General features: G+C 40.7%; 2 long non-coding RNA genes across 2 annotated transcripts in view; both read left to right on the plus strand.

Annotated features, from left to right (window-relative positions):
• Positions 1–25,159, plus strand: part of LOC145451672 (uncharacterized) — a 324,257-nt gene that overhangs the window by 270,704 nt on the left and 28,394 nt on the right. The gene's annotated exons all lie outside the window — the stretch shown is intronic.
• Positions 2,069–4,128, plus strand: LOC145451679 (uncharacterized). The gene is made up of 2 exons (XR_013918997.1): positions 2,069–2,896; positions 3,515–4,128. It is a non-coding gene; the product is annotated as an uncharacterized LOC145451679 (long non-coding RNA).

A 25,159-nucleotide genomic window follows, 5' to 3' on the forward strand; every position in this document is an offset into this window, starting at 1 on the left:
AATGATGAATGGTTCGTTTTCAAAACTTGGCGTCAGCATTGGAATTATTTCGGGCTCGAATCAATAATTTAAAACTTTGTATCATTGCTCTGTTCGAATAGTAAATTAACTGAAATGTGGTATAGACATTTGATAGTTGAGTAAAGAGTAGAGATAATACTTCCAGTTTCGACTTCAACATAGATATAGGCCTACTGTAGGCCTGCTTCAAGCGAAACAACTAATATTATGCTACTCGTATAAGAAGCTGTATGATCATATCAGTAAACTGAATCATTCATGATGGTACAGGGAAGAAACATACCAACACTATGCATAATTGTATACGCACATGACACACATTTTACATAAATTACGATGACCGAAACACATGGCGTAGTCCCTATGTCTCAGAAAGCCCAACGAACGAGCCGTACCTTGATGTATTTGTCAAATGTAAATTTGCGATTATAATTTAATCGAAAGATTGTTATACCACCTTTCTGTTGTCCTTTAATACCCTCTAGACTATTTCCACTTGTTTAATATATAATTAGGAACCACTGATATATTGAAATACATGTAATCATACGGAATTACATGGTACGTACCTTTGTCAGAAGAGACATATCTTCCGAGCTTTATTGGCTTAGGATAAATGCTTCGTTGTCGCAGTCAGAGTCGGTTAGTATATCCATCATATAGTCAGACTAGTCAAACCTAATTCTAAACAGATGCGTGTATGAATATTCTGCTTGATACCGAAGAGAACGCACCGCCTGAAATCCAGCAAAGCTAACCCAACATTCGCCTGTACTCGGAGACACGTCTAGATCTCGAATTCAAGGCCACTCAATTAGTGAGAGCGTCGCGAGAAAACGTAGTGATATGATCCACAGTTGCGATACCAGCCAGTTGCGGTTTCGAACCTCCTTAATTACCTTGGCGCATGATGAGATAATCATCATTGTAAACGAGGTATTGCATGCGACATTATGTGATTTATTAGACTCCAGGCTCCACCTATGTCCGCAGGCCTGTGCTTCAAATCCCGCACTAATCATAAATGTACGTATGTGCTTGTGCACTCGTACTGAACATTTACAAGTAGAAATGTACGTGAGACAATAGCATTTCATTATGATATCTCTAGATATTACCATCCCGGCCACTTACAAAGTATTTGTCTCCGCCAAATCAACTAACGGTTTCGATTCGCGCATATGACTTCCTTTGGTAATAACCCTGCCCGATCAATTATAATTACAATTATCAACATGGCCAAAGCGCCAAACCCTGTATAAACTAATCCCAACCTATCTTCATTTCGAATTGCGAACCTCCTTGATTACATTGGCGTTTAATGGGGTCATCATCATTGTAAACGAGGTATTGCATGGCATGCGACGTAATATGATTGAATAGGCTCCAGGCTCCGCCTATGCCTGCAGGCCTGTGCTTCAAGTCCCGCACTGATCATAAATGGACTGTACGTACGTACACTAGGGCTGTTCAAAAATAAAGTAAAATTTCGGATTCCAGCCATTGACTTATTAAATTGTCAGGTTACCCTAAGAACACTGCACACCAAAGTTGGTTCAATTCTAACAAGTAAAGGACTCCGCAGATCAAATTAAAAATTTTAATTTATTAGGTGAAATTTTGAAAAAGAATTCAAATTTTTCTGCCAACCCCATGAAATTGTTTAGCTGTCTTCAAAGACGATGCAAACCAAATTTGACTCAATTCCGACCAGTAGAAGCGGAGTTATGTGAGTTTTTCGATTATAATCCTCGGATTATCCTGGATCGGTGGATCATCCGAGAAGTTCACGTTTTTCATAGGCGGGCTTTTCGAGGTTCCGTCTCGGTCGTTCACACCACTGGGCCATACAAGGTACCGCTGCGTTCGTCTTCGGGCCCCGCGTAGACCGATACCCGATACGATCGTATCGGACTTTCAGCCGACTCGGGATCGGCCTTCAAAAAACAGTGTATAGCGCTTTTTTCACAGTTTTTTTAATCACCGATTTCTCGCCAACCGAATATCGTAGCCGGATAAATTTGGTACCAGCAGACGCGTAATTCGATTACGATTCCAACGATACCCGGGAAATGGGGCTGAGACGCGTAGAAAAAAGTTTTCTTCCCAAAACCCGTGATGGTACGCCAATACGGGTTACGCAGTTGGTTTTTCGATCGGTCGGTATCAGAACATAGATCGAAATACCGATCGACAACCGCTGGTCTTAGGGGTTCGACAGAGTTATCCCCGTTTTCCTCTCGTCGAACTGAACGCGATGATATCCGATTCAACGGCTTGGGCACGGGGTTGGCCCGGTATTGGTGTCTGAAAAGTCGGTTTTTGTCTCCCAAAGGCTACCGAATTCGCAGAATATACAGATCGATCAGTAGCTTAGGAATAGCCTACTTTTATCACAAAAAATTTAACATGCCGCCTTTCTTACAGAGATAGGCACAATTCACAATGTTGAATTAGGTCAATGACTTTTGTATTGTATACGTACGCGCGACCAATTGCGTGCCATCAACTGGTAAGGTCTCATGTCCGCTGTCACCGAGTGATTGATAGATTAGTTTCAGCGTATTAGCAGGTTATTGTAAATGGACGTTACTTTGGACGATGGACTAGCAGATGATGTTGAATGATGCAGAAGATGTATTAGCACCTCATGGCCCTAAAGTTTCATGACAAGTATATCAGCATGAATCCTTAACACGAATCTTATATGAAAAGTTAAAGACGCAAACATGCGTGATGGAGTTACTTCCCAATCAGTGTTTTCATCGAACGATTCGTTCTGTGTATTGAAGAGTATTCTACATAGCTGCTGAATTCTGCGTACAATAGCGTAAAAATTTGGATCGCCACGCTGACTCCTTTTCCATGACAAAAAGTGAGTATTCAGTATAGAATGCATTTCCCTTCTGTTGTAAGTATTATATTTCGTTAACTACGTCACGCGGAAGGGTAAGTACTGGACAGAACAGTCGCCAAACGGAGGCTGCGTCCTGTGATGTTTCCCTCACTAATTCAATTCGTGCCGTGGTAGATTTTCACTGCGTAACGTGCTTTCTGACAGATTATTAAACGTCTATGTGAGTAGCAACGGATTTAGAATCGTCCTTGAAAAGGTGTTCACAGAACTCAATTAGTAAAATGTTGACTTCACGCTCAATATATCTGGGAATAGGCCTACTTTTATCGCGTAACGTTAACTTTATATTGTTTCCCGATTAATTTCAAATAATTCAACTAGCTAGATACTTTCTAAATATTGATAAATCGTATATATACGCTGTGTGAGTGAGCACATAGTTACGATAACATCTGCCTTTTCGTTTCATTGATTCAAAATCAAGTGTGTGGCCTATGATAAAGCTCCATCTTGATGAAGCAACCTATCATGTTGCATTTTTGTTTTGAAATTTACTGGAGTTGTGTATAATCTTCAAACGTATGTACTGTGCATGGAGCTAACAATTTGGCATTAGATCGCTGCCTTGTTTTTCAGCCACTGCAAACAATCGAGACGTCAAGATAGCTGGGAAGACACTTTAATGAATTTGCCGTCAAGCAATTCTGATCAAAGTGCCTGCGGTCTCCCTAGTCTGCCATAATGATCAACGATGATGACGTGACGGTCTGATCACTTAAACATCAGACTGTCAATGTCAATATATGTATTGTTGCCTTGGCTTGAACGGACGGGGCCGTAATTGATAGCCGAATCTGACTGCTTCTTACCGTGTGTTAATATAAGGAAAATAGAATATCTGTACCCATGTTTTAGTTAGTGGAACGCATATAATGTAAGATTATCGGTTGTAAGCCTAGATTATACCGAGCGTTGTAACCAGCGCATTGTGCGAAACCGACACTCTGGGTATTTACAACTGATACCACAATATGTCTGATAGCCAGTGATAGGTGTTTGAATGGACACTCTCTTGCCGCAGCATTGTGACGTTATGAAATGACAAAACAAGTCAACTTTGCAGTTGGCTGCTTTCCGAACATATATCGCCACATTTCAGCCTGATCATCATTATTTGTTTATGTTAGCTTTGCAGAGTCATTTTATCCTTGTACGTGATGACGAATAAACGAGTTTGATTTTTCAAGCAACACTGCTGCATGGTATGAGCGGATGACATGAGCTACGTCAGTTGAATTTAATGTTAAAATTACGGTTGATTGATATCACGCGTTTTCAACCCAGATATGCGTTTCTGGTAAGATGATAGGGTGATTACAATCATTTAAGGAATTGCTACAAACTTACGAAGGTATGGAAAGCTGATTGAGGTCACATGGTCCGTTGGACCTTGCACATAATTTGAAAATTACGACGAGATATATTGTTATTATGCTAGTCGTTGCTGTTCTCCTCTCTCTAGCAACGAAATTATTGTGGGTGTGGAGAGGGATGATTACACCCGCGGCCATATTAGGTCACATTTTATATTCATCTGGTCCAGATTGACACGACATGAATATTCGGCGCCAGCAATTTAGGTACCCGGATCAAGACATTTTTATATCGAAGTTTACGGTCAACATAAGGGAAATCCTTTTCGGCTAATGTTTTCTTGCTGACGATCTTTTTGGCTCACTTCTCTGAGACCCATGTTGACCCACACTTTATATGTCTTTTTACATCGTGGCGTGGTAATGGCCAACGCTCGCTTAGATGCCTACGTCTACAGATGATGCGCATTTTTTGTGGAGGAAGGGTGCCTAATAAACAAACATTTATCTACATGAAATCGCGTACAGCGCGAGAAAAATTAAAAAGTTACGAAAATTTTCAAATAAATAGCGAATAATTAGTGTTCATTCACGAAATAATTTTGGCACCATTCGAGCTCGCCCTCCCCCAAGCGGGGTAGGAATATCTGGGTGTGGCAGGAATGGGGGAGATAGCGTAGCAGTGATGCGTGCGGCTTTTTGATCTGTAAATCGTTGGTTCAATCCCCGGGCGGGTCAGACCTAAAATTCGAAAACTGGTATCCACGGTATCCGATGGTTAAGATAAAAATAAGTTTGTTTGCTTTCTCTCTTTCTCTCTCTTGAGCATTAGTAAGGTGAATCCTTTCTTATTTGCACGGTTAGAGCAACAACCCTCCTTGGTTTATCTGGGCTACTCCTCCGACAAAGACATGGATTTGCGAATGCCAGGAAAGCGAACACTGAATTGCTAGGACAAGCAACTGAAACACAGCTGAAGAGAAAAAAATGGAAGCCAATCACCTTCACGATTAGGCCGAGATAGATGCTATAGATTAATAATACCCGTGCTTGGTAGTTTTACCATTCTCTTCTCTGTTCAATATGTCGCAATGCATCTTTAGTACCGCATTGCACATTGTCTGGCTTGAGCGGAAACAATAATTTGAGCTAAATTAGAAATAAAAGTCGGGGGTTCGCTGAGGCTCGCGACGGTCCAAAAGGGGTCCGCAAAGACATGAAAGGTTGAGAATAACTGACAAAAGGTATATGCCTTACGCTCGCAACTGACAGAGCATCTTAAAGCTGTCTTGACACAAGCAAATCAACGACCTATCAGCTCGATATATTGGGTGCGGGAAATACTACAGAATATTTATCATGCTATAACCAATACATATATTTGATGGAGTTGTATTAAGGTAAAGCAGGGATTCTTTTTCACAATATGTATCAGGAGTGTTAAACAACAAAATTTAACGATGGTATAGTGCCCTTTCGCCTTTGCCAAGAGCTAATCAGGGCCCAAATAATAGGAGTCGTCATTAAAATCGTACGATCCGCGGTGTCTACCAAGATCGCAACTAGAACTTATGTCGAGTCATCACAATGGCAGTCAGCATTTTTTATGTCGTCATTTTTTAAAACAGTGTATAAAGTCTTAAAATCCCTATATATACTGGAATGGTCTAAACTGAGTAAATCCTAAACAAAAACTATCATGTATGCAAAGCGGTGTCATTTTATACACGCGAAAAGTGGAAGAAAATCCCCCCTATTGATTGTCGACTTAATGCCACTTTTCAAAATACGGGGTTTATACAGGGGTCAAAATGTCGCCATTGTAACTCGAAATTCCTGCTACTTCATGACTTGATTTCTTTTGGAAGGGACAAATGAGGGACTAATAAGCGTGGTCCCAAACGGATTTGCTTAACAGACGATAGCAACCGAGGGAAAAATGTCGCCAAGAATTAGGGGGACACAAAATTGTCTCCCAATTTTTTTCGTCCCCCAACTGCTACAAAAATAAGTGCGATTGTCTCCCAAAGTAGCCTAATAGGTAAATATATATATATATATTACATATACTTCGTTGCCATGCTCGGCCGACGGTCGACCGAAAGGCCATGACGCATGCGTTGTACATGTCGGCCGTGTTTCCATGAGCAGACGTAACCCAACCACCAACCATGACTTGGCGGAACTAGGTGGGCGAAGCGTTCGCGATGAAGTTTTCGGCTTACTTACTCAGTAATAATTTCATAATAATCACAAGATTGCGATAAATGACTCGGCAGGAATGAGCCGAGACGACTTGTAGCGGTCATTCAATCAAACATGAAAAAACCCGCTTTGACCTTGAACACGTAGACCTAAATCCATCCAACAGGTAAAATATGGTCATGATGAACCACTTGCTTAAAACCAACAGAAGATAAAATAAGATGGAAAAAAGATGAAAATTAGGTAGCATATCCTAGTATGAGGGAGATATAGATATGGGATATCTTGGTCCGATAATTTCGAACGCAGAATAGTAACTTGTGGATTAGTCTACCGGTACTACTGTTTCGTCGTCATGATTCAGACATGAACTTCGAGTGTCCTGTTGATGATTTGCTTACCAGGGGTATGTGAATAAGTTCACCTAGTTTGTGGTCAAACGGTAGTTTGTATTGTATTCATACACCCAGGGCCGTAACAGCACTTCGTCAGCCCCCCCCCCCCAAAAAAAAAAACTTTGGTCTTGGGCCCCCCATATGGTTATAGACCGAACTTTTACACTTTTATCGCTATTCATCATTTTCATTGGGAGTTTGTTAAGTGAATCAGCTTTTGTCGCCTAAGCGCGGAAAATTTCTAGAATTCATGATTTCATCGGTCAGTATGATCGGGAATTGCATATATTGTTATCAATTTTTATCTTCTCTCTGCTCTAGTAATCAGATTTGCCGGTAGAGCTGAGTGAGGTGTGTTTGAAAAGGTAGGACCACTCAATAATAATTAAACATCTTCGGCCGTATACCCGTTGGCACCTCGTCAGGCCCCAAAAAACGTGGGTCTCGGGCTACCATAGGGCGATAAAACGAACCCCCATCACGTTGTTCGCGTTTGTCACGAAATTAGCTGTACTGTATTGTGAGCCAGCGCGAAGCGCGAAAATTTTCGATAATTTATGATAAAATCGGTCAATCAGATCGGCGATTGCATATATATTATGGTATCAATTTATTGTCCTATCTCTACTCACGTAATTAGATTTACCGGTAGAGCTGAGTGAAGTGTCTTGAAAACGGGAGGGCCCGTAAATAATGATTAAACATCTTCGGGCGGGCGGACTCGTTGATATGACTTCGTTACATGATGTTATTTCGTGACTTCCAGTCTGCCATATCAAAAAATATAGAATCGTCCAAACGTAGGCTTCTAAACTAAGATACTCACACGATTTCAAATTGGTATTTCTTCACTGGCATAAAATGTTTCCCAGCAGGATGGTATTTGTCTTGTGAGGTTCAGATTGCAAAGACAGGAACATTCGGCGCCAGTCATTTAGGAGCCTATGGACAATTAAACCTATATGCATTTTGTATATATAACGAAGTCTTCGGACTGCAAGGGCATAGACCTTTTCGGCCAAGCTTTTCTCGCTGCCGATCGTTCTGGCACACTTCTTGGAGTCTCATGTTATATGGCCTAAAACTTGATTGTATGTCTTGGTGGGTGGTGGCACGGTAATGGCCCAATACCCAATAATATAGATAAAAGGCTACTTGAATTCGCGCGCAGCGCAAAAAAATTTTGAAAAAATTGTATAAATTTTTAAAAAATACTCTATGATTTATGCTAATTCACGATATAATTTTGGGCCCCCTTCGAGCTCGCCCGCCCCCCCAATTGGGGGGTTTGGGGTGCGGCAAATACGGTGCTGCATGCACCAGAACACAGACCCTCGAATTGTGGCAGCAGCGTACGTGAGCAGATCGCGAAGTAGATTTCGGTAGCCTACGCGTATTTCGTAGCAGTACCGGTACTATTAATTTCCGTTGCAATCATAATTAAATTCCTGGTTTCTCAATGCGTCCAAGATCCGTCCGGAGTGCAGCCATGTTTAATTTGATACGAAAAGTGTATTGGAAGTAGCAAACAGCAATTTACTAATCGAGACACAACGCAAGCTAGGCCGAACGGCTAAGCCGAAGTTTGACTCGATGGCTGACGAGTCGGCCGACGTGGGTGTGCTTGCGCAACAAAATTCTCTCATTCGTCGGCCGAGTCTCTCGAAAATGGGCCCATCGGCTGTGCATGGAAACGCAGTAATAGACTCCTTGAACGGTAGAACACGGCATTCCTACGGGTCCACGGACTCTCATTTCAATACTTGTTGACTTTTATATCTCAAACTTTCATAAAATCCATATTTTCAAAAAGCCGTATTTTTTGCATTTTTTACTTTTTATTTTTTGCAGTTTTTGCATTTGGTTTCCGAAATGCCAAAAATGACACGGGCTGGTGATCAGTCAAACGTTCAGGGGTCGAAGCCAAGGTCAAATCCAAGGTATTTCTATGGTAGCACACTTTGTGGATTTGCTTGTTGCCCGAAACTGTATAGGTCTTGGTGTGTCGTAGTAGCGACTATAGTTATTGGCCATTATAATGGCCGGGACAGAAATGACTGTTTATGTGAATTCTGCGTTTCTGGGGAGGGGTATGCTATTAACATCAGCTATCTAGCGACATGAAGTCGTGAAGCGCGAATGAAATTTTCGAGTTAATCATATCTCTCAACATTAGTCTTTAATTTATTTTGACTTCCCAATTGACGTGTTTGGTGTGCGGCAGTTATGGTGGCCTTCTTGGTGTCCTTATCGTGCGATGGTGGCCTTGTTCAGAATGCAAGTCGTCGGATGCGAGTAATCGTCAGCTATAATGTTGGGCATAGGTACATTGTGACATAATAATCAAATGACGTCATATTAAGAATGAAAATTATTCTCTTATGAAGCTGTCTCATCGCCATCGTTATATTCTATTCCAGGGCCGGCCAACCCGTGGCCCGCGGGCCACATGTGGCCCGCGAGAAGGTTTTGAGTGGCCCGTGAAGTAATTTCCGAAATTAGTAATATTATCAAAAATGGATTGCACAGATTGTGAACTTGCAAGGCCAACCAAAATTTTCATTAGTCTGGCCGCAACACTTAAGATGTAATGACTCAAATATCAGTTCTGACACATTGGCGGATCCATGGGCCAGTCACATTTTGGTAGACCTTCGTACATTACAATAAAGCAATAATTTGCGATATATTTATCCAAGGTAAGAAATTTCTTCACGCTTCGCGCAATATGGTGTCACTTGATTTCTTGCTTTAAATATTGTAACCCCCTTCTGAAAATAAAAGAACGCCTAATGTACCAGATTGAGTCAATATATACTCGCAATTGCGAGACAAAGTGTAGTCCAACATGCGACCTTGTGTTTGCGCTCGCAGAAAGACCGTCGACGATGAAACCTATGTACAAAATGATTGTCGAATGTTGGCCGAAGCTTTCGATATGGATATGTCTAGGCGCCGAATAGTCCCCTCCTTGCAAACTGAGCCCGGCGATATGCAAAAGACCCGCAATATACTCAAGCAACAGTATTATTGACCTGAATCTTCGAAAAAAATTCGCGCATCGCGCGGCTAGTGGCCCGCGCAATAGTTCGTCAATTGAATGTGGCCCTTTGGCCGAAAAGGTTGGCCACCCCTGTTCTATTCCAATATGTCTTCAAATATACGTTCTAAGAACCAAAATAAGTGTAATCGTGAATAATCGTGATTACTTTTCCACGTAATCGTAATCGTAATCGACTACTTCCAGATATTGCTGTAATCGTAATCGCTGACGCCTGATTCAGAAGTAATCGTAATCGCAATCGATTACATTCATGAAGTAATCACCCCATGTCTGATATACACCCATGACACAGGAAACCTGAATCTAACCAAGACTTATACCGCAGTATAAATCGATTGCAACATTTTAATCCAAATTAGGCATGCCCGTAGGAACGTAAAGTATGCACGTTTTGACGTAGGAATTATGATCGCGATATAATTCTGAGTAAGGTTCTGTTTTCGCGTGCCACCCATTTCGGCTCTTTGATGTTGAAACAACGTGCTTTTCGCTAAGAGTGTAACGATCACCAGAGCTCTACATTAGATATGACTAGGGCAAGTTTTTGCTGCAGTTAAATTCGTGGAAAGTTGCATTTATTTTGAAAAAAGTTGCAGAAGTTGCATTTTGACCAAATTTTGCTCGTTCGACTAAAAAAAAGGTCAATTCTCCGGCTCAGCTCCTGAGATACCGGAAAAGCGTTGCTTCGGTGCTGATTTACGGTGTTTCAGTCGAATTTGGCCGTGTATTTCACCAAAATCGAAAATACTTTCATGAAAAATCGAAAAATTTGCAAAATTTTGCAAAGAGTTGCATGAAAAAAATGGACAAAAGTTGCACAATAAGATTCCTTCAAACAGCTTAAAACAGCATTCTACATATCTTACGAGTATTTAGGAAGCTGCCGGAAGCTGTAAAAAAAAAGTTGCAGAAGTTGCAAAAACTTGCCCTAGATATGACCTATTTGTTCCACTTTATATAGCTCAGTGTTACACTCCTGTATACAGTCGACAGGCAAGACTTTGCTATTGTGACGTCATACCGACAGATAGTGTGTTCCTGCCTAATTTTAAAAGCCGCTAGCACGCGCTCAAGAGTGACCGGAATTTAAGCCATAAAAATATGGTATCCCCCAACACTAATAAATTGATGCTACCTTGGTAAATTCGAAATCAATTCAATCATTCAGCAGGCAGCCAGCTAGCAACGCACTTGCCTATTAGTATCAAAATTTTGTCACCCAATACAAGCGGTAGGTCGTAGGTGATATTGAACGCTTGCGAGTCGGCTCATTTGACAATTCTGACGTCCTCGATCCTGCATACCTATACCGAGAATTTGAGTTCAGCGCCTATGTGATAGCAGTGTTGGGATCAAGTCACTACCTTCGAGTCACAAGTCATTTCGAGTCATTGCACATTTTGACTCGAGTCAAGTCAAGTCAATCGATTTTCGAAGGTGACTCAAGTCAAGTCAAGTCAGTCGATTTTTGGAGGTGACTCGAGTCAAGTCGAGTCATGTCAAGTCAAGTCACGAGTCAAGTCATAATTCAAGTCAAATTGTCTTTGCGAGGTATGAGGCGTGATTACGTTATTGTAGTTTGCTAGCTGTTTGAAATACAGATTGAGTGGTCTTTAATTTTGAACCGATGAAGGGATATAGAGTTAAATATACACGCGATTAAGGCGCTGTATCGCTCACATATCAGTAGAACTAATAATACTATGCAAGTAATTGCACAGCCTCAGTTTATAGTTACCAGCCAACATAGAGAATATAGAGAAACGAATTGATTAGATGCAATACATTACCCTTTTGCAAACTGATATGATACATTTCGAGCCTGCTCCAATGGTTGAGGACTATATAAACTATTTTCGAATTCAATTTCAATGGAACAAGTGGTTTGGTTACGTTAAGAACGCACAACAAAAATATACATTTTGCAATTAAATTACTTAACTATACTATAGTTTACAACAACCAAGGCTGTAAGCTTCGATAACTTCGTTTGCGATCAATATATTTGTGAGAAAACAATGGAGGCTCCGTAAAACGCACGATCATTGAATAACTGGTCGCTCTCACGGGTTACACCAGCGTTTCGCGACCGATCCGAACATCTGCAAGATACAGTGATTTTTATCGACACCGATTACTTGATGACTTGAAATTGACTCGTGAATTTCGCTCCGAGTCACGAGTCAATCCACATTTCTGATACGCCGAGTCAAGTCGAGTCAAGTCATTTTAGCAAAGTGACTCGAGTCAAGTCAAGTCATACGAAAATGGTGACTCGAGTCTGACTCGAGTCAAGTCATGACTCGAGTCATCCCAACACTGTGTGATAGTAGCTTATACCGGGGGTGGTGGAACATTTTTCGTCAAAAGACCCATTTTGATTCAATGTTTTCAATTGTAATTCTAAAAGAGTCATACTACGGTGACAATCATCTGTATGTAATGATGACACGAAGTTGAAGATTATTACATGGGATTCGTCATGTGATGTAAGAACACCCGTTCCAATCAAAGTCGGTTGCCGGACATTTAAGCATGCTTCAGCTCAGTGGTTCCCAACCTTTTTCGACTCGTCACCCCGTTATCAATCACAACATTTTCACCTCCCCCGATATTTACGGATCCGAAAGGAGGACATATAATTGGGACATTTATTAACCTAACTCTGATCGCTAGTGAATATACTAAAAAAAAATGTCATCCTTCCGAGGTGATGGGTGCTCGGAAAACCGGTTTCCCCGTCTGCTTTACGTCGAGTTGACCGCTTTTCTGATCATGTGCAGAATAAACCGTGTTCAGGTTCATTTTTGACCGTGTTAACCAAATATATCTCACTGGACGTTCCAATATATTCCCACTATAGCCCCCAGTCGTCCCGTTTGGTATTTTCTCCCCTTGCTTCTCAAAGTTGTCCACTGGGGAGCGATATCGCCCGCGTTGGAAACCACTGCTTAGCTTAATAGCTACAGGGTGACTGAACCATTTGCAAGACACACAATTTTTTTCCAGTATTTCCGTGATCGTCATAAATATATATTTCGAACGATTTGCATTAAGACCTGATTGTTTTAGGCGTGGTGACATGTCCTGTCCAGTGAATTGGCCGTTATAAAGTTTCACGTCGTTATTTCTATGATGAATTAGGCCTACATACTTTTAAGATTAATTTTGAGCATCTTAAGCAAATCCTGACACTTTAAGTCTCTACGCCGCGCATTTCCAGAAGTATTCGAATATATATTTCGTGAAAAACGTATTTCATATTGATACCCCAATGATGCATACGAACGTGTAGCGATGTGATCATACATCGAGACTCGCACAATTGAAGACAAACTATTACATTTAGCATATATTAGGATTACCATAATTTCAGAACCGGTGCAATGTCGAACTGATCGCAACAGCACATTTTTAATCACAATGGTAGATTTTGAAACCGAGGCCGTTTCGGAAGAAACCAACCTTTTTGCTAGAAAGGACTCTCATGAAAATGCCGCGGATTCGAAGGAAGAAAAGTCTATTTGGAAGGACACCACGGCTCGTCAGAAGATGATTTTATTTTTGATCATATTTGGTCATACAATGGTATTTATATGCGTCAGCATTCCATATCCGTTCATGGCGAAAGTTTTTGTGAGTCGAGGTGGAAATCCCGAAGAATCTTCTTTGGTTATTCAGCTTGTATTGATCGTTATGGCGATCAGCAGCGCCATTTTCGGAAAATATCAAATTTATTTTGGGACCAAGATACTATTTCTTGGTGGACTAATATGCTTTGGAATCGGACAGGCATTGTTTGGTGTTTTGGAGCTGGCCAAAGATTCGACCACCATCGTGATCGCGGGAAGTATTATCAGAATATTCCAAGGGTGCGGCCAAGGAGCTTATTTGGTTGCTGCCCTGACCACCATATGTCAAGAATTTCCTCATCATGCAGGAACTGTGTTCGGTATCGTGGAAACATCTGCCTCCGTCGGATTCGTATGCGGTCCACTGCTAGGTAGTCTTTTGTTTACTATATCGAATGGAATTCTTCTGCCATTCTTAGTATCTAGTTTGCTCATCATCCCGATGTTACCTGCCGCAAATTATTTATTGGAAAGCTATGAAATGAAGTCGCATACTTGTGAGCACTTTCAACCCATGAAATTGTTCACAAATCCTATAGCGATATTAGTATCAGGTGTAGTGTTGTCAACGTACGGTAGCTTTGGTATAGTAAACTCGATATCCGTGATATACTTGACTCCTTTGGGATTTAATGTAGTTGAGGTAGGGTGCGCCATGATAGTTTTGTCATCAACGTACAGCGTTGTGTCGGTCATAGTCGGTTTTGTATCGAGTTATGGTGATAACACGAGGCGCATAATATTGATCTTTGGCTTTCTTGGATTGTGCGCTATTCCTTTTCTATTCACACCAACCCTGTCAAAAGTCTGGGCGTATACAGGGATTGCGATTTTCGGACTATTCTGCGGACTAACGCTGATTCCATCTTTCGGCGAATTGTTGCATGTTGCCGTTGACGGACGAAATGAGCTCAAAGAAAATTTCGCGATGCACAGCGCGTTGTCCGGCGTGTGGAATTTGCTGTTTGGTGTTGGTGGATTTATCTTTCCGATGATTGCGTCGTCACTTCTCCCGATAACCGGGTTCAGCTTTGCTGTGTTCATAAGCTACATGATAGGAATGGGCAGTACTATGGTATTCGTGTCCATTCTAATTGCATGGCAGCATGGTACTCAACGCACCGTCCAAAGATAAGCACGATCGAATCGATCGAACAGCGCAACGATCACGAATTTGAAGAATACATGCCATTATGTATGTCAATTAGGCAACGTAATAATTGTATATCACGATTATCTAGATTCCGTTATCGACTGAAACATACACTTATGTTGCATTAATTTATTTGGTAATTTTAAAATAGAGAATGTGATTTAACTGTGATTGCTGGATTTTAAACGGACGAGATTCCATTACATTTGAGATGTTGTTGTTGTTTGTGGTATTCATGGTGTTTGTCGACTATTACTGTGGTTCTTTACACCAGGCACTTTTATTCCGCAACTGCCGGCTTGTGGCACGGCACAATTTTAGGCATTTATAAGACACCGCGTACACCTGTGGTTCTCAACCTTTTAGTCCTCGCAGACCCCGCGGAACCCCCTCCCGTTTTAGTTCAAAGTTAACTCAATTAACCACCATCTGTCTTGTGCAAATATTAAATGTAGGCTTGTTATAAACAGCAACAAAATGACACTTTCGTGTCTGGAAAATCCGCGTCATTGCTTTGATATGAATAAGTACCGAAAATCCATTTCCACAAAGATAGGTGGTGGCGAATGTAACAATAACGCGGAACGCGCTTCGAACGACACCTTTGGGAATGATCGCAACAATTATGGCACCAAACTTGAGAAGCAGATTTTTAATGAACATACAACGCCCAACCTCGTCATTTCTCTCTCATTTCTCTCCATCTTGAAGTTATTCTGGAATAGCGGTTATGCATACCCAGAGCCGAAACAGCACTTCGTCAGGCCTCCCCAAAAAACATTGATCATGGGCCCCCATATAGGGTGATAAACAAAACTCCAGACCCCCCTCGAGAAGTACGTTTTAAAGGGGCACTGCGCTCTAAAAATGATGTGGTCTCAAATTGAAGGTAAAAACGAACAAAAATTTTTGGCCGCAGCCATTTCCTTCAGAACGCCACCGTAATGGAGCTGCAATTTATTGAAATTTCTACAAGACCAGCTGCCGCGGCTACTTAACCCGTTACATGGCACGATGTCTTCATCGTCGCACTTGCTCGACGCGATAAGGCAGTCACGCAGAGAACGAAACTTAGACACATTTCCTTCATAACATCGGGTGACAACTATCTAAAATTCGTTCTCTGCGTGACTGCCTAATCGCGTCGAGCAAGTGCGACAGTGAAGACATCGTGCCATGTAACGGGTGAAGCAGCCGCGGCAGCTGGTCTTGTAGAAATTTCAATTAATTGCAGCTCCATTACGGTGGCGTTCTGAAGGAAATGGCTGCGGCCAAAAATTTTTGTTCGTTTTTACCTTCAATTTGAGACCACATCATTTTTAGAGCGCAGTGCCCCTTTAACCTCTACTTTTGAGCAATATTTTTTATTCTTGGCGATTGGTCACTTTATCCAGCCTAATCGCGCGAATCGCGTAAATTTTTCATAATTCGCGGTTGAATCGATCAATAATATTGGTAATTGCAGATAAGTTGCTAGAATGTTCTATCCTCTCCCTGTCCGATCAAGGATAATCCCAGAATTATCGAATAAAAACTGAAATAACTCCGCTTCTACGGCTTGGAATTGAGTCAAATTTGTTTTGCATAGTTTTTGAAGACAGCCCAACAATTTCATGGGGTTGGCAGAAGAATTTGAAAAAAAAAAAATTTTTTGCGTTTTTGCTACAGGGTTGGTGCGATGACATGCAAAATAAGGTCAAAAACATGCAAAATAAGGTCAGTCGCGACATGCAAAATAAGGTCAGTCCGCGCATTAATCCAAATCTATACTTCAACTCCAAATCCAACTCTTTTTCTTATGAAAACGAAATTCAAAATATCTTTCCTGTATAGTAGCCTACTTTTAACAGTGAAATTCCTTATCTATATCCTAAGTCTTAGGATGTTTCAATCAAAAGATAACCATGATTATCTTGATTACGAAGTCAGTCGCATGTGAAATATTATTATCAGTCGGCGCGTAAATCCAAATTCATATTTCAATTTGAAGTCCAAGTCTTTCTCTTATGAAAAATAAATTTAAAATATATTTCCTATATAGTAATTTCATGATTGAGATTCCTCATCTATATCCTAAAGGTGAAGATGTTTAAATAAAACATGATCAGACGATTATTACGATTACGGGGTGATTAGTCGCATCTAGAATATTAACGGTCCGTGTATAAATCCAAATACTTACTTCAAATCCGACTTTTTTCTTGTGCCACTGACCTTACAGTCTGCAATCTGCATGTGGCGACTGACCGTATTTCGCATGCGACTGACCTTATTTTGCATGCGACTGACCTTATTTTACATGTGACTGACCTTATTTTGCATGTCGCGACTGACCTTATTTTGCATGTGACTGACCTTATTTTGCATGTGACTGACCTTATTTTGCATGTCGCGACTGACCTTATTTTGCATGTGACTGACCTTATTTTGCATGTGACTGACCTTATTTTGCATGTCGCGACTGACCTTATTTTGCATGCGACTGACCTTATTTTGCATGTGACTGACCTTATTTTGCATGTCGCGACTGACCTTATTTTGCATGTGACTGACCTTATTTTGCATGTGACTGACCTTATTTTGCATGTCGCGACTGACCTTATTTTGCATGGACTGACCTTATTTTGCATTTGACTGACCTTATTCTGCATACAGTCCGCGCATAAAGCATAATTTCAAATCCAACTTTTTCTACTTGAAATCAAAATATATATTTTGCTATCTACCCTACTTTCAACATTGAAATTGCAAAATTCGAATGAAAATTCAGGTATATGTCCTCGTGAAAATTGAAACGTTCGATTTGTTTCCTTTGGTCATTTTAAAATCAAAATCCTATTTTGCTTCTCTGCAAATTGCATGCCTACATTATGATTTAAATTTCATATCCAAATATAGGGGAAGACCGGGAGCAAAGTTACAGCGGTGGGCTCTTCCAGCCATTACTAAAAAAATGCTTGATTCAGGATGTATATCGTCAGGTCATTATGTCTTTACTGCCGGCGCCAGAAAATCTGAATTGTTTGCTTCTTATGCATGGATTGTAAGTTGAAGAGGTGGTTTGAGACCGCTGTCATCTTCGGCCGGACGGTCACTGTATAATGTAAATTGATGCCCAGGCTCCTCATCGCAGACATGATGTTACGTCAGTATTCATATACAGCGTCCTTTTGAAAAAAGACGTGGTGAATGACGAATACAAAGTTATACAAAATATAAAGTGAATAAAGAGAGCAAGGAGAAGCGTCAAAAGATATATAGCGAACAGTTTTATATCAGGCATTGGGCCAGGGCATATCGTTTCAGCAATCTTCTATCCGTTCATTATATCGGGTGTGTCATATGTATTGCATACTGCATTGTGTGTCTTGAGCGGATAAAAATAAATTTATTAGGCTAGAAATTTATATCAAAGGATATAAAAATGAAAAATACACGATGGCGATCTCAGTATAAACTAATACATACTATAAATAACTACTTAAAACTCGTTTCTCTCATTGCAAACGAATTTAAAGGTCGAGTGAGCGATTCGCAAGTTGCACAGGACCTTTTTGGGGCCTTGGCAATGACACGGAGATACGATTAATGTCATAAGAGATCATATTCCTCTTGAAAAATCAAACAGTCATTCATTTTTACTAGGGCCATTTTTATATGACCTTAAAAAATCAATAATATGACTTTAATTTTTGGAAAATATGACTTTATATGACTTTATGTGAAAATTGCGTATTTTTACTCACGGAATTACGGAGTAAAACATACGCAACATAACAGTAATACACATCCATTTTTATTTTAACCCACTGTTGTAGTACAGTTTCATCCTAGTGTGGAATGTTAGAGTCTCTGAAGTTACGATTTGGACGTAAAATGATTTCACAGACACTGATGAGGGTTGACACTTCTGCAGTTTTGCATACAGCACTGGCGAAATGTCTTGTCGTTGTAGCTCCATAATTTGTTTCCCATCGTTTTTGTCGAATCGCTTCTTCGTGTAGTTTCTGAGATCAAGCAGTTCTTTTCCGAAATCAAGGGTATTTAGATCGGCATGAGCCTCTTTGATTTTTTTCCATTTTGAGTATAAATTTTGAAATATTGTTCTAGTCGAGGCATATTTCTGTTAACTGAATGGCCCTAATAATTACGTTATCGCTGTGGTCTAACGTATTGGCAATAATAAACAATAATGGCCAGACTAGATTCCCGAAATGGCATTGACTTCAAGTACTTCTATAATAATTTATCCATAGGCCTACTATAATATAATATGTTTAATTAAAGTCGGATATTTCTCGGAACGACACGTTGTACGAATTGAACTTTGCAATTAGCCTATCTTTATGCGTGAATTGCGTTGAACGAGTAGCATATGCGTATATCTTCCAGTGTTGGGATCAAGTCACTACCTTCGAGTCCCGAGTCATTTCGAGTCATGGCACATTTTGACTCGAGTCAAGTCAAGTCAATCGATTTTCGAAGATGACTCGAGTCAAGTCAAGTCACTCGTTTTTTGGAGGTGACTGGAGTCAAGTCGAGTGAAGTCAAGTCAAGTCATACGAAAAAGTTGACTCGAGTCTGACTCGGGTCAATTCATGACTAGAGTGATCCCAACACTGACATCTTCTTTAAATTAAATTACCAAATCCAGGGATATTTAGATATCCCTAAGCAACTTATAGGACACATTCCAGAGGACTTTTTGGATATTGATCATACAAAATGTACAATTGAACTCTGAAAAAGTCTGCATTATATAGATCGTCGGCTGTTATAAGGAAAAGACAAAATTGGACCGTAACGTGTTTCGACAAACCTTCAACACAATCGTTCCTATTATCAATTCATTTTTCTGACACCTCCGTGTACTTACGAGCTTTAAAAGCGTCGTAACTGCAAAGTTTCTTAGTCACAATTGATCTGCGTAATCCAGAATCAAAATAATGTCAATGTAGCAAATTAAGCCTGACAATTATTGTCACCAGAAGTCACCAAACCTTCCTTATCACCATTCTCATATCCCGAAACCGAATTACACGGTCTGTGCTTAATATTCATAAATGAAGTCAATCAGTGGCGTCAATACTATGTGTCATCATCACCCATAAAGGACGAGCTGGCCTGTCATAAATAGGAAGCCCAAAGTTCAAAGAAGGTTTGTAAAACTAAATATTTGCTTACTGGAGTCAGGGGTAAATCCGTCATTTAGTAGTTAGTGCCGAGCGGGTTGCCGCGTTCAAGAAGCATAATTGAAGTCGGTCTTATGCAGGATCGCGATTTTTTGGTGACTCGAGTCATTTTCTTTAAAATTAAAAATTACTCTACTCATTGACTCGACTTGTACTCGACTTATTTTGCATGACTCGGACCAAGTCAAATGACTCGAGACTGGGTCTAACAAAAAACAGGCGTTTTTTTACGAGTAGTAGTTATTTTCGAAGCAGCCAAAAACATCCTTAAGTAGAATTAGGTGACTATGAAAACTACTCAAGTGAGTAGTTTTAAATAGCACTTATAAATGTGCTCTCGTTGCCCGTCAAAACCTGGAAACCGACATATGCTTGAACGAAGAAAAACTACCATATGATCAGGGTGGAATACAAGAAAAAGCGTAGCGCTATCAAGTTGCCGGACCTGTAGTGGTGAAACAGCATTTCCCGACTATCCGACAATCGCCGAGCATGTCCGCACTCAAGTCGAAATACAAGCAATTTCTTCTAGATGAATAGGCCTACTATTAGTCAGCCTTCAGGATTACCGGATCATGAACTAACATATCGATCTCGCCAGCCGCCATCATGCCACCCCATTTTTTTCTATATTATCTACTTTTACTTTTCATTTAGTGTGCATACCTCTTCTCAACTTCGGCTAGGTTAAGGGGGGTGCCTGATTTCAAAGACTAGCCAACTCCAAGTCGTTTCGACACCTATTCCTTTCTTCTCATTGTATCGCAGTTTTAAAATGATGAAAATATGCGGAATGTGCAGAGAGCTCGGTTTATTTTTCCACGCAGAAATGTATTTCAAACAGCTTGACGACTCGCCGCAACATGTTATATAAATAACTTTACTAGTTTGCTAGCGAGTGGCGTAGTTGGTTAAGCACCAAGGGGAGTGGTTCGAATCCCGGTTCGGACTAACTTATATGTGTCGGAGGTTACATGGGCTCCTCATCACCGACCTCACTGCAATTGCGGTGACTTAAAAGGCCCAGATATGACAGTGGATCGAGCTATAAGCTATGAGTCGAAAATAACGAACCGATGAAAGCCTTGAAGATACAGAGACTGCCCATCAGCTCATGAAGAAATGCATTAAACTTGTGATAAAATGTGATGTCGTGGAGCACAAAGCCCTAATCAGGCTATAAACATCACTGTTGTGTTGTGAGTTGTAATAATGATAATAATATACCAGTCCCTGAATTTATAGGTCTTCGTGATATGTAAAATAAGGTCGCAATAAGTCGCTACACGCAGAATTAGGTCAGTCACATGCAAAATAAGGTCAGTCGCGACATGCAGAATAAGGTCAGTCTCATGCAAAATAAGGTCAGTCACATGCAAAATAAGGTCAGTCGCGACATGCAAAATAAGGTCAGTCACATGCAAAATAAGGTCAGTCACATGCAAAATAAGGTCAGTCGCGACATGCAAAATAAGGTCAGTCACATGCAAAATAAGGTCAGTCGCGACATGCAAAATAAGGTCAGTCACATGCAAAATAAGGTCAGTCGCGACATGCAAAATAAGGTCAGTCACATGCAAAATAAGGTCAGTCACATGCAAAATAAGGTCAGTCGCGACATGCAAAATAAGGTCAGTCACATGCAAAATAAGGTCAGTCGCATGCAAAATAAGGTCAGTCGCGACATGCAAAATAAGGTCAGTCACATGCAAAATAAGGTCAGTCACATGCAAAATAAGGTCAGATGCATGCGAAATACGGTCAGTCGCCACATGCAGATTGCGGACTATAAGGTCAGTGGCACAAGAAAAAAGTCGGATTTGAAGTAAATATTTGGATTTATACACGGACTGTTAATATTCTAGATGCGACTAATCACCCCGTAATCGAAATAATCGTCTGATTATGTTTTGTTTTAAACATCTTCACCTTTAGGATATAGATGAGGAATCTCAATCATGAAATTACTATATAGGAAATATATTTTAAATTTATTTTTCATAAGAGAAAGACTTGGACTTCAAATTGAAATATGAATTTGGATTTACGCGCCGACTGATAATAATATTTCACATGCGACTGACTTCGTAATCAAGATAATCATGGTTATCTTTTGATTGAAACATCCTAAGACTTAGGATATAGATAAGGAATTTCACTGTTGAAAGTAGGCTACTATACAGGAAAGATATTTTGAATTTCGTTTTCATAAGAAAAAGAGTTGGATTTGGAGTTGAAGTATAGATTTGGATTAATGCGCGGACTGACCTTATTTTGCATGTCGCGACTGACCTTATTTTGCATGTGACTGACCTTATTTTGCATGTCGCGACTGACCTTATTTTGCATGTATTTGACCTTATTTTGCATGTCATCGCACCAACCCTCCTCCGTTTTTGGGCAAATTCAAAATTTTCAAATTCTACGAAACCCGCGAATGTTGGTTGGAATGAATTCAAATTTGGTGTGCGTCGTTTTTAAGGCAACCTAACAATTTAATCACGTAGCCAGTAAGATTCAGGAAAAAGATTATTTTTGAACAGCCCTACTGTGCAAGCTGTAAGCCCCGATCCCTCCGTTTGCGGTCAATTTATTTGAGATATCACAATCGAGGCTCGGTATAACGCAAAATCATTGATTGATGGGTTGCTCTCACAGGTTACACCAGCGTATTGTTAAATCCGAACTTATACAAAATATAGCGATTTAGTCGAGACCGATTACAATGTACGATCGTGCTTTTGCAGCGTAACTTAAAACTGTATTGAACAGTTCAATCCCATTTATCTTTATATAAAAGGTCATTTTAGAGACTAAAGATAATTTGGCAGTTTTCAGTCAGCGTGTCACTATTACACGAAAAACTTGGTTCTCAGAGTCTTCACGCAGTTGGCAACCCTGCACCCATCACCTATCATTCGTGATGACACGTCTTGTTTGACTATCATTGACTGCAGGGAATTAGGCACGCTCAGTAGGCTAGTGCGGAAGTATGACTCTTGTAATGGTATACGTCATGTGATTTTTTTTCCCTAATATTTTTACCCTACATACTAACCAGGGCTTTGCAGCAGCCGTAAATTTTAACTGCTCCAGCTCCGGCTCCGGAGCTTTCTTCTATCATACATTAGCTCCGGCTCCAGCTCCGGAGCCGCATTGTGACCACTGCTCCGGCTCCAGCTCCGGTTCCGGCTATGAAACTACCGAATGGGTCTGTCTATATCAGGGGTGGCCAACCCGTGTTATATTATCGAAATCCTGTTCTATTATCGAAAATGAATTGCTCAGATTGTGAACTTGCAAGGCTAACCAAAAATTACAAGACTGGCTGCGACACTTGGGATGTTGATGACTAAAATATCAGTTCCGACGCATTGGCAGACCCAGGGTCCAGTCACATGTTTAGTAAATCGTCGTACATCACAATAAACTAAATTAGTAGTGAAAGTTTTCTTCACGCTTCGCGTGTTTAATTGTCACACGATTTCTTGCTTGGTAGCCTACCCCCTCCTGAAAACGTAAAAAGACGCATAATTTACCCGATTGAGTCTAACTGTATTCGCAATTACGGGAGAAAGTCTTTTCGCGTTTGCCATCGCAGAAAGATCGTCGACGATGAAATGTAGGCACAAAATGACTGTCGCATATAAGCAGAAACCTTCGATATCAACATGTTCAGATGCCGAATAGTCGTGCCCTTGCAAACTGAGCCCAGCCGGCGGTATGCAGTAGACCCGCAATATACCCAAGTAATAATATTATTGACCTAGTTCATTTAAAAACTTTGAAAGTTTTACATGCTTGGCACTGCCAGTGGACCGCGCACTCGTTGTTCAATTGCATGTGCACCTTTAGCCGAAAAGATTGGCCATCCCTGGTCTATATAGATTATTAATCTAGGTTAGTTATCAATAGTAATCTAGAGTGTGTCAGCCGTCAGCAACATCGGATGCAGCAACGAAGACATAGGTGCCGCCGTGCCGGCTTGTGACGTAAAAATGAACACTTGTCAATTGTCAATAACATCACAGTTGCATTAAAACGCACTTTACTCCATGCCAGACCTGAGCAAAGTGCGGCCCGCGGGCAAAATGCGGCCCACGAAGCCATTCTGTGCGGCCCACGAAACGTTGCTTGGAATTCATATCATTGAACCTGCTTTTTGAATGAAGATGCGCGTGGACTAAAACCACAGGCTGTATCAACTAAACAGGAAATTCGTTTAATTTGAAGCCTGTTCAATAATATGCCACGATTGCGCTGCCTACGTACCTCGCGTGCGTAATCCAGATTCAAAATGAAGGCAATTTGGCAAAGTAACAATTAAATTCACAAGAAATCACTCCTTCCATAGTCAAGGTCAAACCCTCTTTGTTGTCATTGTCACATTATGCATTATACGGTACGACTTTCAAATTGTTACGTGAGGCGTTTCCAAATCCCTAATTCGTAAAACCAGTCAATCAGTGCTCGCGATTTCTATATGACTCATCATATCTAATATCTATCCCCCATATAGGATGAACGCGCTTGTCAAAAAGAGAAAGTCGAAAGCTGAAATTCAAAGAAGGCTCAGTTAGAGCACTACATATTTGTACACTAGAGTTAGGGGTAAACGGGGGGTAAACCCGTCATTTTAGTTTTTTCCGAACATGTCTCCGAGATCAAGGATTTTAATTATGACAAAATCACGAAACACTCGGTCAAGGGAGGGCGAAATTCAGAAAAACTGCAAACTTCGCTCAGCATCAAGGCTGTTTGAGCTGCACACTGCTCGGAATGCAGCGACCAAGACAAGCTTTGTGCTATCCCAAGTACATTTCAGTGCAGTAGTTCTCGAACTGTGGCCGTGAAAGCATCTGAAAGGAAGCGCGAAGCCGAAGTGATGTGATTTTTTTCGCGCTTCGCGCGATTTACCACTAGCTAGTAGTATCGGTATTGCTCTGCGTATTGTCCGACTTTGATATTACAGAATTCTCTCATCAACAACCATCATTTCCATGCCATCAAACCATCCGATGGAGTTGCTAGCGTTGTGGTTGCTCTTGTGATATCATGATAGGGGCTTGGGCGCGAAAATTTTCGCCATCCTGAAGCGGGGCGTGCCTAAAATAAGTTTGAGAACCACTATTTTATTGTCTTAATAGAAGACCGTGGGTAGGGGTTCAAAAGAGTTGAGATGTATCATGTTTAACAATATTTCGAATCATGACGGCAAATAGATATTTTAATAATTAACCGCCACTTTCTCATTGCCTAACATCAAC

This window comes from Botryllus schlosseri, chromosome 12, assembly GCF_051294905.1.
Source record: "Botryllus schlosseri isolate E-star chromosome 12, Bs_hap1, whole genome shotgun sequence".
Lineage (NCBI taxonomy): Eukaryota > Metazoa > Chordata > Ascidiacea > Stolidobranchia > Styelidae > Botryllus > Botryllus schlosseri.